This window comes from Kogia breviceps, chromosome 2, assembly GCF_026419965.1.
Source record: "Kogia breviceps isolate mKogBre1 chromosome 2, mKogBre1 haplotype 1, whole genome shotgun sequence".
Taxonomy (NCBI): Eukaryota; Metazoa; Chordata; class Mammalia; order Artiodactyla; family Physeteridae; genus Kogia; species Kogia breviceps.
The window spans coordinates 52534978-52548730 of record NC_081311.1 but is presented as its reverse complement, the minus strand read 5'-3'; positions in this window follow the sequence as shown (position 1 = coordinate 52548730).

The window sequence follows — 13753 nt, the reverse complement described above, 5'->3', positions numbered from 1 at the left end:
TAACGTATGTTTTGACTACAGCCTAGGAACTTATAGGTGAAGTTTTTTTTTTTTTTTTTTTTTTTTTCTATTCTCTTATTATCTGTAGATTGATAGTCTCTTTTTAGGACTATTTGAAAAGAAATGAGTAATAGACAGAAAAGAAACATTTGTCCACATATTCGAATAGCAAAGAAAAACTTCCTTATCTAATTTCTTCATAACCACCAAAAGAGACCAAATTGCTCATAGGAATGTGGCTGATTACTTCATTAGGTTAGGGTCATTATCTTATCCTCACCTGTCATAATGTTGGGTCACCAAAGTGGAAATTCAAAGACAATTTTTAAAAAGTTGTGTGTTAGGTAGAATAATATCCCTCTAATGATACTATGCCCTAAACCCCATACACAGTGAGTATATTATCTTACAAGGCAAAAGAGATTTTCCAGATGTGATTAGCTTAAGGTTCTTCAGATGCAGATATTATCTTGGTTATCCAATTGTGCCCAGTGTAATCAAAAGGGCCTTTATAAGAGAAAGGTCAAAGAGTCAAAGACAGAAAGAGATGTAAAAATGGAAGCAGAATGTCAGAGTCACGTGATGTAAGATTTGAAGATGCTACACTTCTGGTTTCGAGATGGAAGAAGGGGCCACAAGCCAACAAATGGAGGTTGCCTCTAGAAGCTGGGCAAGTCAAGGAAACAGATTCTGCCCTGGAGATTTCAGAGCCTGAAGTATTGGCAAGGCTCAGATAACAGTTCTTGGAATATATAACAGAAAACCATGTACCTTGAAGTCAAGTATGACTGCTTGGGTAAGACTTCAACCTTCCTCTATGACAAAATAACTGACATTGGACTTGTCCTTGCACCATAAACACTATAAAACTGGACAAAATCTACAAGACAACTATTTTCATGCATTGAAAAACAGTGGGAAACATATATCTATAATCCTTGAGAAAAGAGAAAGTCAGGAATAAAGCCCATATTTGCCTTGGTTCTCTAATTGGGAGCACTCCCCCTACTATGGTGCAAGGTAGAGAAAATCCAAGTAAAGCGACACTTTTCCTAAATGGAGGAAGAGATTAGAGTTCCAGGATGTTGAAGCAGTTCCAATATGTGGGACAGGATCTAGCAAAGCAGGAGGCTGCTAGGCTGTTCATGAGCAGAGCAACACTCCATTAATCCCAGAAGAAAGGAGCTCAGTGGAGCTGAGAGCTCAGTGGAAGCTCCAGAAGTCACCTTGTGCTGGGAAACTCTGAAGTTCTAGCCCAGCCAGAGTACAGAGGCTTCAGTGGCCTTGGCCATTCATTTGAAATCATTTGAAGTAAAGAATATGGCATAGAATAAGAGCCACTCTCTAAGACTGAGGACATACCAAAAGAGACCGACATAACACTAATAAAAATAACCTTTGAGACACAAAAGAATCAACCAGGGATACACCTGCCTGCCAGAATATAACATAATGCTCTTTAAAGGAAACAATATAACCCAGAGTGTCTACAAAGTATTTCAATATTAAGCATAAAATAATACATCATTAGACATACATTCATAAAGAAATATGTAAAAAAAATACAGAAAAAGTGATTCATAATCAAAACAAACAAAAAAATCAGATGATAGCAACATCCCTAGTCAATTCAGAAGTTTAATTTAGTTGCTAAAGAAACATTTTAAAGCAACCATTATGAATACGTTGTAGAACTTTAGGAAAACATGATCATAAAGAGCAAAAAGGTAGAGAATTTTAGCAGAGAAATGAAAACTGTAATAAAACAACACTCTGTAATGGAAAAGTACAATACCTGAAATGATAAATTCATTGTATTATTAAAGGGAGAGTCATTAAATTTGAAGACAGATGAGTATAAATTCTCTAATCTGAAGAAGATAGATAAAATAATTTTTAAAAACAAAAGGAGCCTGTGGCATTTACTGGGGAATGTGGACAGTTTTTAGTGAAGGAAGAAGTTAAAATACATGACAAGGACAGAAAGGACAGGAGGGTGGTAATTAGAACTACACTACTCTAAATTTCTTCCACTGTTTATGAGTTAATAGGATATTTTTGAAGGGATATGATGAAAATTAAAGATGTTATGTTGTGTATATCCAAAAGGGCAATAAAAGATGTAAAAATGAATAATAAAAAATACTTGATTCACCCAAACAATGCAGAAAAGAAAGAACAGATGAACAAAAAGCAGATGTAATAAAAAGAAATCAAATACCAAGTTGGCAGAATTAAAAGAAACTTACTTCTCTAACTACAAGAGAGAAGTTACAAGACTGGGTAAAAGCAACAACCAACAGTTAACCATTCCTGCTGTAACAACTTACCACAAACTTAACGGCCTAAAATAACACATTACCTTATAGCTATGGAGGTGAGAAGTCTACAGTGGGTTGGCAAGGCTGTGTTCCTTCTAAGGGTCTATAGGACAACCTGTTTCTTTACCTTTTCCAGCCTCTAGAGTCAGCCCACATTCCTCAGGTCTTGGCTGTGCATCAACTCAAGCCTCTGTTTCTGTCTTCACATCTCTTTTGACCCTGCCTCCCTCTTTCTCTTATGAGGATTGGACCTCCCTGGATAATGAAGAACACTCCCCCAATCTCAAGATCCTTAATCACAGCTGCAAAGTCCTTTTTGCCATGTAAAGTAACATATTCACAGGTTCTGGGGATCGCAAAGGACATCCTTTGGTGGGGAGGAATTTTCTGTCTACTACAACCAACTAGTATAAATTGTTTATAAGGAACACACCTTAAAAATAAAGATACAAGCAGTTTTAAAGTAAATACCAGAGAAACACTAAACATGACAACGTTTGTAAGGCTATCCTGATATCAGAAAATGGAGACTTCAAATGAAGAGTATTACCAGAGATAGAGCAGTCATACATAACAATGAAAGTATCAGTTAATCAAGAAGATACAGAACTATTATATGTCTATTAAACTATCTATACCCCCAAATACATGAAACAAAATTGTCAGAACTAAAGGGAAATATATCAATATATATAAAATAATACTGAAAATTTAACACTACTCTCTCTGAAACTAGAGAACAAGTATGTTAAAAAAATCAGTAATAATTTAGAAAACTTAAACACTATAAGTCACCTGATCTCATTCTTACATAAGGAACACTTCACCCCAAAACAAAAGGACAGATTCTTTTCACTTATATAGGTATTATTCTAGACCATGAAACAACTCCCAATAAATTTCAAAGGACTGAAAATCATACAAGAGTATATTCCATGATCAAAATGGTCTTACACTGCAAACAAATAACCAATAATATATTTAGAAAAAATTCAAATATCTGCGTATTAGCAAACCCTTATAAGTAAGCCATGAGTAAAGAACTGCAAGAGGAGTTTAAAAATATTAAGATGACCATTAAATACAATGTATCAAAAGTTGAAAGATGCAGATAAAGTAGTGTCAGAGGGAAGTTTACTGTTTGTAATGCTTATGGTAGGAAAACAGAAAGGCATAAATTCAATGATTTATGCTGCCACATTAAGAAGGTAGAAAAAGAAGAGGAATGTGAAATCATAATAAATGAAAGGAAATCATTAAAAAGAACAGAAACCCACAACATCAAAAAGAGACAAGCAGTAGTCAGTGAACCACAGTTGTTCTTTGAAGAGTTTTAAACTGTTAAGCTTCCAACAAGAAAGATGAAGAAAGAGATAAGAAATAAAATATCAACATTAGAAATAAAATATAATACTGTTCCTCAGGAATAAAAAGGATAATCATTGGATATTATAAACAATTTTAGGTTAATAAATTCGAAGTTATGTGAAATGGACAGAATTTTTTGGAACAGCTTATCGAAATGAACACAGCTAGAAATAGGATACAGAAGTAGTTGCATATCTATTAAAGAAACTGAATTTGTAACTAAAATAACTTCCAACATGAAAAAAAACCCTCCAGGGCCAGGTAGTTGCACTGGTGCATTGTGTTAGCAGTAATGAAGAAATAATGCTCATGTTACACAAACTGTTTCAGAAAATAGAAGAGGAAGCCCACTGGCCAACTCATTTTACGAAGCCAGTAAAACTGATACCAAATACAGGCAAGCACATTACAGGAAACGACACAGACATTACAAATATAACCCTCATGATTACAATTTTTTTAAAAAAATTAAAATATTAGAAAATCAATTACATAAAAGGATGCAAAATATTTAATCAAGTAGGGTTTATCCCAGGAATACAATTGACTTTAGACACTTATTCAGTATAGTTAACCACATTTACAGGTTAAAAAAAAAAAATCATCAGCTAACTAGATGCAGAAAAAGCATTTAGAAAAAATTCAACATCCTTTCAAAATAAAATATCTCAGGAGATTAGGAAGTGAACTGAAATTTCTTCAATCTTAAACAGACTGTTTATGTAAAACCTACACCTAACACTAAACATAATGAAGGCTTTCCTTGTAAGATCAAGAATAAGGAAACAATGTCCACTGTACCACTTTTATGCAACATTGTATGCAAAGTTCCAGCTAGCTTAATAAGGCAGGAAAAATAAAAGAATTAGGTTGGAAAGGAAGAAGTAAAATTGTTTTTATTTGTAGATGTTATGATAGTATATGTAGAAAATCCCAAGGAGTCTCTAAAAGAGGGGTGGGGCACAGGGAAACTACTAAAACTAATAATAGTATTTAGCAATGTTATAAGGCATGGTGTCCATATACAAAAATCAATCGTATACAAAAATTAATTGCAGCTCTACATATTAGGAATAAACAAGTTGCAACAAGAAATTTAAAACTATATAGCATTCTAAAACATTAAATACTTAGGAATAAATTTAATAATTAAACACTCTGGGCTTCCCTGGTGGCACAGTGGTTAAGAATCCACCTGCCAATGCAGGGGACTTGGGTTCGAGCCCTGGTCCGGGAAGATCCCACATGCCGCGGAGCAACTAAGCCCGTGAGCCACAGCGACTGAGCCTGCTTGCCACAGCTACTGAAGCCCATGCACCTAGAGCCCATGCTCCACAAGAGAAGCCACCACAATGAGCAGCCTCTGCACTGCAATGAAGAGTAGCCCCTGCTCACCACAGAGAAAGCCTGCGCACAGCAACGAAGACCCAACACAGCCAAAAATAAATAAATAAAATAAATTTATTTTAAAAATAATTAAACACTTCTAAGAACTCTATATTGAAAACTGTTAAATATTTCTGACAGAAATTAAAGGCAGCCCAACTTAATAACAAGGTACTCCATGTTTATAGACTGATGTCCCAACAGTATAAATATATCAATTATCCTAAATTGGTCTTTAAATTAAATATCAATAAAAATTCCAGCAGGATTTTTTTTGTAGAGGTTGTCAAGCGAATTCTAACATTTATATGGAAATACAAATCACCTAAATTAGACAAAACAGCTTTGAAGAAGAAAAACAAAAGACTTAATACCATCTGACATCAATACTTATTATAACACTACAGCAATCAAGGTTAGGATGTGGATGACATGGGTCAAAGCTCATTGAACTATACTCTTAAGGTATATGTAGTTCACAGTTAGATTTTATCTCAATATGAAAAATCTTGAAAGTCATAAAAAGTAAACATGTAAGTTACTCTGTCTGCATTCTATTTAATGTACATATTTGGACAGTTACCTAAATTTCCTGAGGCTTATTTCTTAATCCAGGATAAAAATGCATACTACCAAAATGGTTGACATATACTCAAAGAATTAGAAATGCAAATCCTCTTCTAGTCCTCATCCAACCAGTATTTGATTATTAGATGATACTTCCTTTAAATTTGAACCAGGGTATAGGATCATAGGTATGATCACCAGCCTTCCAAATTGTGCTTTCCATTAAATTTTAATTAATAATGAAACTTCTGGGTCTTAGTTTCTGAGACCTGGCTGTCTTTTCTATATGGCTCTATTCAGCTTGAACCTATGCTTTAGGCATGATGTCTGAGATCTTAATATGGTTGCTGGCCTGGAAGGACAGAGGTGGGGTAGAGTGGGACAAGCCAAGGATTAAATACTATAATGTATATATTTATCAGTTTGTGACACACAATGGAAACTACACATCAGCTTTTATTACAGTTATAAGAACTATTTTTTATCTACAAATAGTTTACAATGTTAAAGGAATTTCAATGCAAACTAAAGCTGGAAAGGAAACAAGGACCTTCTATCATAGGCCAAAACCATTTGGAATTTACCTAAGGTCAGTGAATTTTGAGCTGGAGAGTGGCCTGAGCAGATTTCTCTTTTAGAGATGTCAACCTGGCAGTTGTGTGATTGTGACTGACAGATTGGAAGGGACTGGAGCTGGAGGAAGAATAACATGTAAGTATCAACTGCAGAAATAGAGGGGACACTTAAATCTTACTAAGATAGTAGCATTAGGAAGGTGCGAAAGATGGATATGAGAACTGTTAGACAGAATCAATATGACAATCATTAGGAACTAGAATTGGATAGTGATCAAAAGAAAAATGTCTACAAGTGCCATGGTCAGCTTGAGAATGAGCCAAGATAATCAGTTTACCTGTAGGCAATTTTAATTTTTAGGTCAAATCAACCTGGAAGTCTCAAGAAGTCATTAAATGTGAGATAGCCAATGAGAGATGTTCAGTAAGCAAGTAAGAATGTGGCTGGAGTGTTGGAGCAAATTCAGAGCTGTTCATAATCAATTTTCTTTTTCTTTTTTTTTTTTTTTTTTGAATTAAGCTGCTTTATGCTTTAGCTTACTAGCAAATGCACGGGTAGGACATATCATCTACTGTCTGGCTTCTGTCCCATTACTCTTTTGAAACCTCTAAATCATATATATATATATATATATATATATATATATATATATATATATATATATATATATATTCCTGTATTCTAAGTTGCAATTTCTGCTGATAATGGAAGATGTCACCCACCCTACTGCTCACTCCTAATTCCCCTGACAAATTTCTTAGTCTCTTTCTGTGCCTGTATTGAACAGTGATGTTCTTATTCTTAGCCTTCTTTTTCAATTTCTACAGTTTCTTTTCATTTCCACATTTTCAATGATCACATATACAGCTAGAGATTTTAACTTTTGCTCAGTGCTTTTGCCAAAGTTATAGATTCGAACTGTTAACTGATGATTTAGCACTTCTTCCTGTTATTCAGGCTCTGGGCACCTCGTATTTGGCTTATCTAAAACTGGGCCCACAATCATCTCCCAGACCATCTACTCCTAACGGTTTTCCTAATCTAAATTAATAAGCAGTTTCTTAGCTGTCTGAGACAGACATCTCAATATTCATCCATCTCCCTTACTTCCCACGGGACATTAAGTTTCTATCTATTTTACCTCTTAAATCCCTGATCTAATCCAGCACACTTTGAGATAGACTCTTAATTGGTCTCTGCCTCAAAGTCAACTTCGCAATTCTTCAAACGTGACTCCTGAATCAGCAGCGTCAGCTTCATCTGAGTATTTGCTAGAACCCTAATGAATCAGAAACTCTGAGGGTCATGCTCAGTAATCTGAATTTTAGGTGATTCTGATTTGTGTGACTCTCAAGCACAAGCAAGGCAATGATTAGCAACATGGTAACTCAGTGTCCTGGGTTAGGATTCAGATAATCTGGATTCAGTGCATACGAGTATGTGTAAGGGAAATTTTAATTCCTTCTCTGTCAGTTAAATGAGTTCAGTTAGATGATCTTGAGGATTGCTACAGGAATTTTTCTGAATGCTTTCTAGGTGATAAGCCCTGTGCTAAGTGTTTGCAGTCATGGACTCATTTAGCTTCAAACAAGAACACATTGAAATAGTTATTATTTTTATCCCCATCATACGTATGAATAAACTGAAGTACAGAGAGATCACTTCCTCAAATCACACAACCACTAAATGAGGTCAGAGAGCATTCTCTTAACTTTTGCATTCTTCTGCCTCTAAGACTCTGCTCTGTGGAAAGAGTGACAAAAGCAAAAACAGTTTGCCGAGACCAATACAATTTTGTATAAATATATATGTATATGCATATATATCACACTTAATATATTATAAGTCAAGCCCTTCCAAGTGAAATAGACTCATGTTTTGATGGGCACTGAACTACTAAACTCAGAAAATTGGACCACGGATGATGAGGGACACCAGGGGGTTGATACTCATTACATTTCCCACAGGTAAATGTACCTGGGGAGAATTTCTTTGGATAAATATGTCCTCCTGCATATATCAAAAGTACATTTAATCTCTTCTAGTAATTAGTCTGCAGCTGTGTATTTCAGGACTGAGTAAGCGAATTCAGAGTTTGCCAATTTTTGTGAAGAACCAAAGGCAAATTTGTTATTTTCTGAGGCTGAAATATAACACAGGCATTGGAACATTTTGTAGCTCAAGAAAAAGAATGTTGGGTGAACAGTTCAAAAGAAGTATGTGCAAAAGGTATTTTTTCCCCTACAAGCACAACATTTCTTTAAAGAAACTATATATATGTGTGTGTATATGTATGTACTTTATATACATATTATATATATATACATCTTTTATATATACATACATAGTTAGCTAGTTAGTTCCAGTTAGTTAGTTGAATGCCAGAAAACCTTTTCCTCTCAGCCTGTTCTCCGTAAAGTAATTCCTTTTCCTCAGCTGAAAACAGCACTCACCAGTTCCAGAAGCCTGACACCTAAGACTAATTGTGGACCTATCACTTTCCCTCTCCTTGGATATCTGATCTGTCACTAACTTGGAAACTCTTACTTCCCAGTGATCAAATCCAAACACTTTTTTGGATCTCTTATGCCACCATCCTAATCCAAAATACTGTTACCACTGGCTCAGGCTTCTGTTGTATTCCTTAATGTTTCCACTGAGAGTTACATTATATTTTAAAAACACAAACTGAACAGTTTATTCTCCTGTGTAAAACCAGGCAGTAGTGAATTAGATCTTTATTGTTGTTGTAAAAAAATTCAGTGGCTTCAAACTATACAAAATTATTCTCACACTTTCTGTTGGTCAGAAGTCCAGAAGAGCTCAACTAGGTAAGGACAGCAGCATAAAGGAAAGTTGAGGAATATTTTATAGGAGAAGATAGGTATCTCAGGAACCTGTAAGAAGATCATTCATTACAGGTAAATTAGCAACCAGGCAATGATGCTCAGTTTCCAAAAAAGTAGGTCTGGCTTGATGAGATTCAAGCATGCCTTGCTTTCCTTATGGAATATAATATGGTCTTTTTACTTGGCAAATGCCCCATGCATCTTTCTGATAGCTCCCTATATGGTGTAAAATTGAGTCACTCTGAAACTCTCACCATTCTTTGAAGAAATGGATAGTGAATGACTCATATTTTTGTGCCTGCTGTTTCCAGTCCCTGGAAACATAATATCCCACCTTCTCTGCCTGGAAAAATCAAAAAAAAGAGCCAGCTCAGCGTTATTTCCTCCATGAATCCTTCCCTGACTGGCCCCTCAAATAACGCATTCATGGCCATTTATGTGCTCCCAAGGCACTCTATATCTGTTATCACATGACTCGCAAATAATAATTGATGTAGGATTAGGACTGTGTACATCATGCTTCTCCCATTGTATTAGTGTTCCCTAGAGAAACAGAATGAATAAGATAGATAGATAGATATTATAAGAACTGGCTCATCTAATTTTAGAAGCTGAGAAGTCCCACGATGTGTGATCTGTAAGCTGGAGACCCAGGGGGGCTGAAGGTTCAGCTCCAGTCCGAGACCAATGGCCTGAGAACCAGGAGAGCCAATGGTGTAAGTATTAGTCTGAATGCAGGAAAAGACCAGTGTCCCAATGTGAAGACAATCAGATGGAAAGAGAGAATCTTTCTTACTCAGCCTTTTGTTCTATTGAGCCTCCAACCTATACACATTGAGGAGAGCATCTGCTTTACTCAGTCTACCAATTCAAATGTTAATCTTATGCAGAAATGCCCTCACAGACATGCTCAGAATAATGTTCAACCAACTACCTGGGCACCCCAAGTAGACATAAAATTAACCATCACATCCATTGATACTGAGATTTTCAAGTTAGGGATAATATTTTAGTATCTCTTTATTTCCTGACAGTGCCAAGTGCATAGGAGATGCTCAGTAAATATTTGTTAAATAAACAAATACATTTTATTAAATCACCATTCCAGCCATTTTGGTTAAAAAAGAATGTACCATAAAACATGAACTCAACGTGGTCAGGAAATCATCCTAGCTCTGAACTGCTTGCTGCTTTCAGGGCTGCACGTGTTTCCAAATGCACTTCAGCCGACAAACTTGGAAGTGAACAGGGAGATGAGCTATCTTGTTCTATAATATATATTCATGGAATGGATAAATGAAACCCCAGTTAAGGAAAGATCTGTTAATGTAGAGGCTGGCCACATAGTGGGTTGAACTTCAGCTTTGTGTTCTCTGGGATGGTAACACCTGGTATGCAGAGCTGCTTCAAAGGGTTATGGAATCCCCCACAAGTTTCAGTTAAGCTATCCTCCAGTTGACTCATTTAAAAGGAACTCTTGAGAAAATAATAAGCCTTCTTGTTTTTACTCTTCCTCCTCCTCCTCTCCCCCATCCCACCTCATTTACAGAGAGTATTATAGGGTATTAGGTCTATCAATTAAATCACAGCAGAAAAAGTTCAAAAACCTTTAAGACCAACCATCATGCATTGTCCCATTTTGTACAGTATAAATACTCTCAGGAAGGTATTTTCCAAGCTAAAAAAACCCCTCGTTAAGTAAAACTGGCTTTTGTAGATTTGATTTACAGTGAGGCAATTGGCATGCATTATGATCCTGAGATTTAGGGATATAATCTGGAGTAGGATGTGAACTTTTAACTGCAGGGGTGATGGTGCCTCAGGTGTTGTTCAAAGGTCAACTGTATGGACACTCAGGAGATTCAAGAGTCAGCTCCTGACGGACTGGAGCATACTATATCTCACAGAAGAGTAGGGGGCGGTGGGGGGTGGTTTAAGGTTTTGGTTGATTTAGAGTTGGATAAAGGAAGAACAAAAAACCTGGTCATATCATGTCTAACAGATGATAATTAAGACAAACATTTGGCCAAAGAATAGACGATATATGTACTGTATTTTTCACATAATAGAATACACAAAACAACTGAAAAAGGAAAGTCACAAAGAGTATTCATATGCTGTCTTCTTAAGGTGGACACACACACACCCATCCCAATTTCTTAGCCAGACTTACCAAGGAAATCAGATTCATTTGATGTTTTCTTGTGATCTCCCACACCAATGCACAGTAGAGAGCTCCTTGGCAAAGTGTCCCAACATGGCTCCACTGGTTGTTAAAATGGAAAGCGTTCTGACTCATAGAAAAACCAGCAGCTATCCTAGCCCCCGAGTGCCTCCCACCTCTCAGCACCATTCTGAGAGGATTCCCCGTGAGCCATGAAGTAGAGACTAAAACTAGCACAGAGTCCATCCCACTGCTCTGGCCATCACCTGTTCTGATTGTCAATAGTTGTACCATACCAGTTGGAGTAACTTTTTGAATATTTCTCTGGGTACCAGACAAGGGAAAGTCTTTCAGAGGAATGTTATGGTGGGCTGCCGGTCTTGAGGCATAATGAAGTTCTAGGTCAACCTTTCAGAGGACCTCCAAAGTGGAGAAAATTGCATAGGAAATGAATCTTTTCTTGAAGAACCTCTCATTGCCCATTCATTTCCACCAGTATCAAGGATCTTCTGTGCCTTGAGTACATCAGCTGTGGGCTATCACAGTGTGCGATACCAGCCCTCAGTGAACAACTTCCTCCAGAGTACCAATGATGGAAGCTAACCCTCCAGCCCTAGTTCTTACTGGTCTAACTGGAAATAGTGGCCACTTGGTGGCCAGGAGAGAACAGTGTCCGGTGAGAAGGGAGGATCAGGTATGGAGAAGGACTGAACTAAAACCAATTTATACATCCCAAATTCATGAAGATTCCCTGGATTAGACCACGTTACCTGGATAGCTTGCAGACTAAATTGCTTGACAGAAGGCAGGTGGGATGCTAATAGAAAGAAATTACATATATTTCATATTGAATACATACTAACTGTTGAAAAACTATTTCCCTCACTCGTGTTGCAATATATTATGAGATGTCAGAGGTACAAGGAATAACGAAGTGATTTAGGCAGACCTCTGACCCTTTAAGAAACTTTTACTATAGCTTTCTTAAAACATGGTTATCTACTCACATTAAGTAATTCCATAAAGAGCAAGTAACAATTTTACAAAGAAATACTAATTTTTAGATAGGTATGTATTAAAAGGTCTTTTTTATATTTGCACTGTGACTCACAAAATGCTTTTTACTCACATTATCTCATTGTCTCATCATTATAGCCCATGTTGGGATTTAGGGTCATCATTTAGGACATCTATTCCAATTGTCAGAACTTGGGAAATAAAAAATGTAGGCAATTAAGTGATTTTACTCTGATCTCAGTAGAGCACTCCCAAGAATTGAAAAAGGATCTTCCTGTGACTAGTTTGTTCCCTTAAATTTCTCAATTTTAATAACAGCAAGATATAGCAAACCTTACTCCTTACCACTAACAATTCAGTTAATTGAAGGTTCAATTCTTCTTTATTACCAGCCACTATTGGCCCATGCCCCCTCACCACCACTTAATCCTTATTCTTATTCATGTTTCAGGCATTGCTAATGGCAAAAGAGAAATGTCTGTCTCCCTAAAGAAAGCACACACACATACATTCATTCTTTTACCTCAAAGTATTTGAAAACTATCAATTCCCAATACTTGAACATTTATTATGCAGACATTTGGTTTAACAATGGCCTTTTTAAAACTAAAATACTTCCATTTTTGTTATTAACCTTGGTATCATCACCTTCGATGATTTAGTCAAATCCTTTACTTCTACTTTTTTGGTAGCAACTGGATATTTAAACAGGAATTTGGGTTAAGAAGTAGGAGAGGAAAAAGAGTAGAGAGAGGTGGATTTTCAGCATGCAGTCCTTTGGCAAGGGGAGACCTAGTATGGGGTATGTTTAAGCTAGAAAAAAAGAGAAGGAGTAACAGAGTAGAATATGAGAGGGGGAGAATCAGAGATAATCTGTCATCTTGGCAATGGTAACATGACCAATTCTGGGATAAAGATTCTAAACATTCAGCAGCATTCACTGTGCACATTTCCCTCAAGGAGCTTAAGGTCTAGATGGCTGCTAGAGGTATGATGAAAACAATTAAAAAGCACATAGCTTAAACCATACATCAAACACTTGGAACAATAGTTTGTTAAATTATAACATGTCAGAATTAAAAGACATCAGAGAAGTTCTAGTCCAAAAAATGAGCATATGTAAACAGGAAAAAGAAATATATTCTGTGTAAGGAGCAATTCATGAGTAAAAGCTTGACTCCATTTATTGTCCATCAGTTACTCATCCATCTAATCTATATTTACTGAGTGCCTACTATGTACAAGACACAGTCCCAGTAGTGTCCGAAGAGTCGTTGACCTACCAGGAAGAAATGGAGAAAGTTTCCAGGAAGATGGTGAAAAGACTTTGGGATGGTTATTTTCAGGCCTCTTTTGAAAGAAGCCTTTGAAAATCAGATTAAGCACTTTGAATTTCATCCACTAGACATTAGGAAGCCATTCCATTTTTCTGTTTTCTCTTTTGAGAACAGACTCTGTACCTAAACTTCCACTCTTAAAAGAGCCCTGTTTTGAAAATACTGACT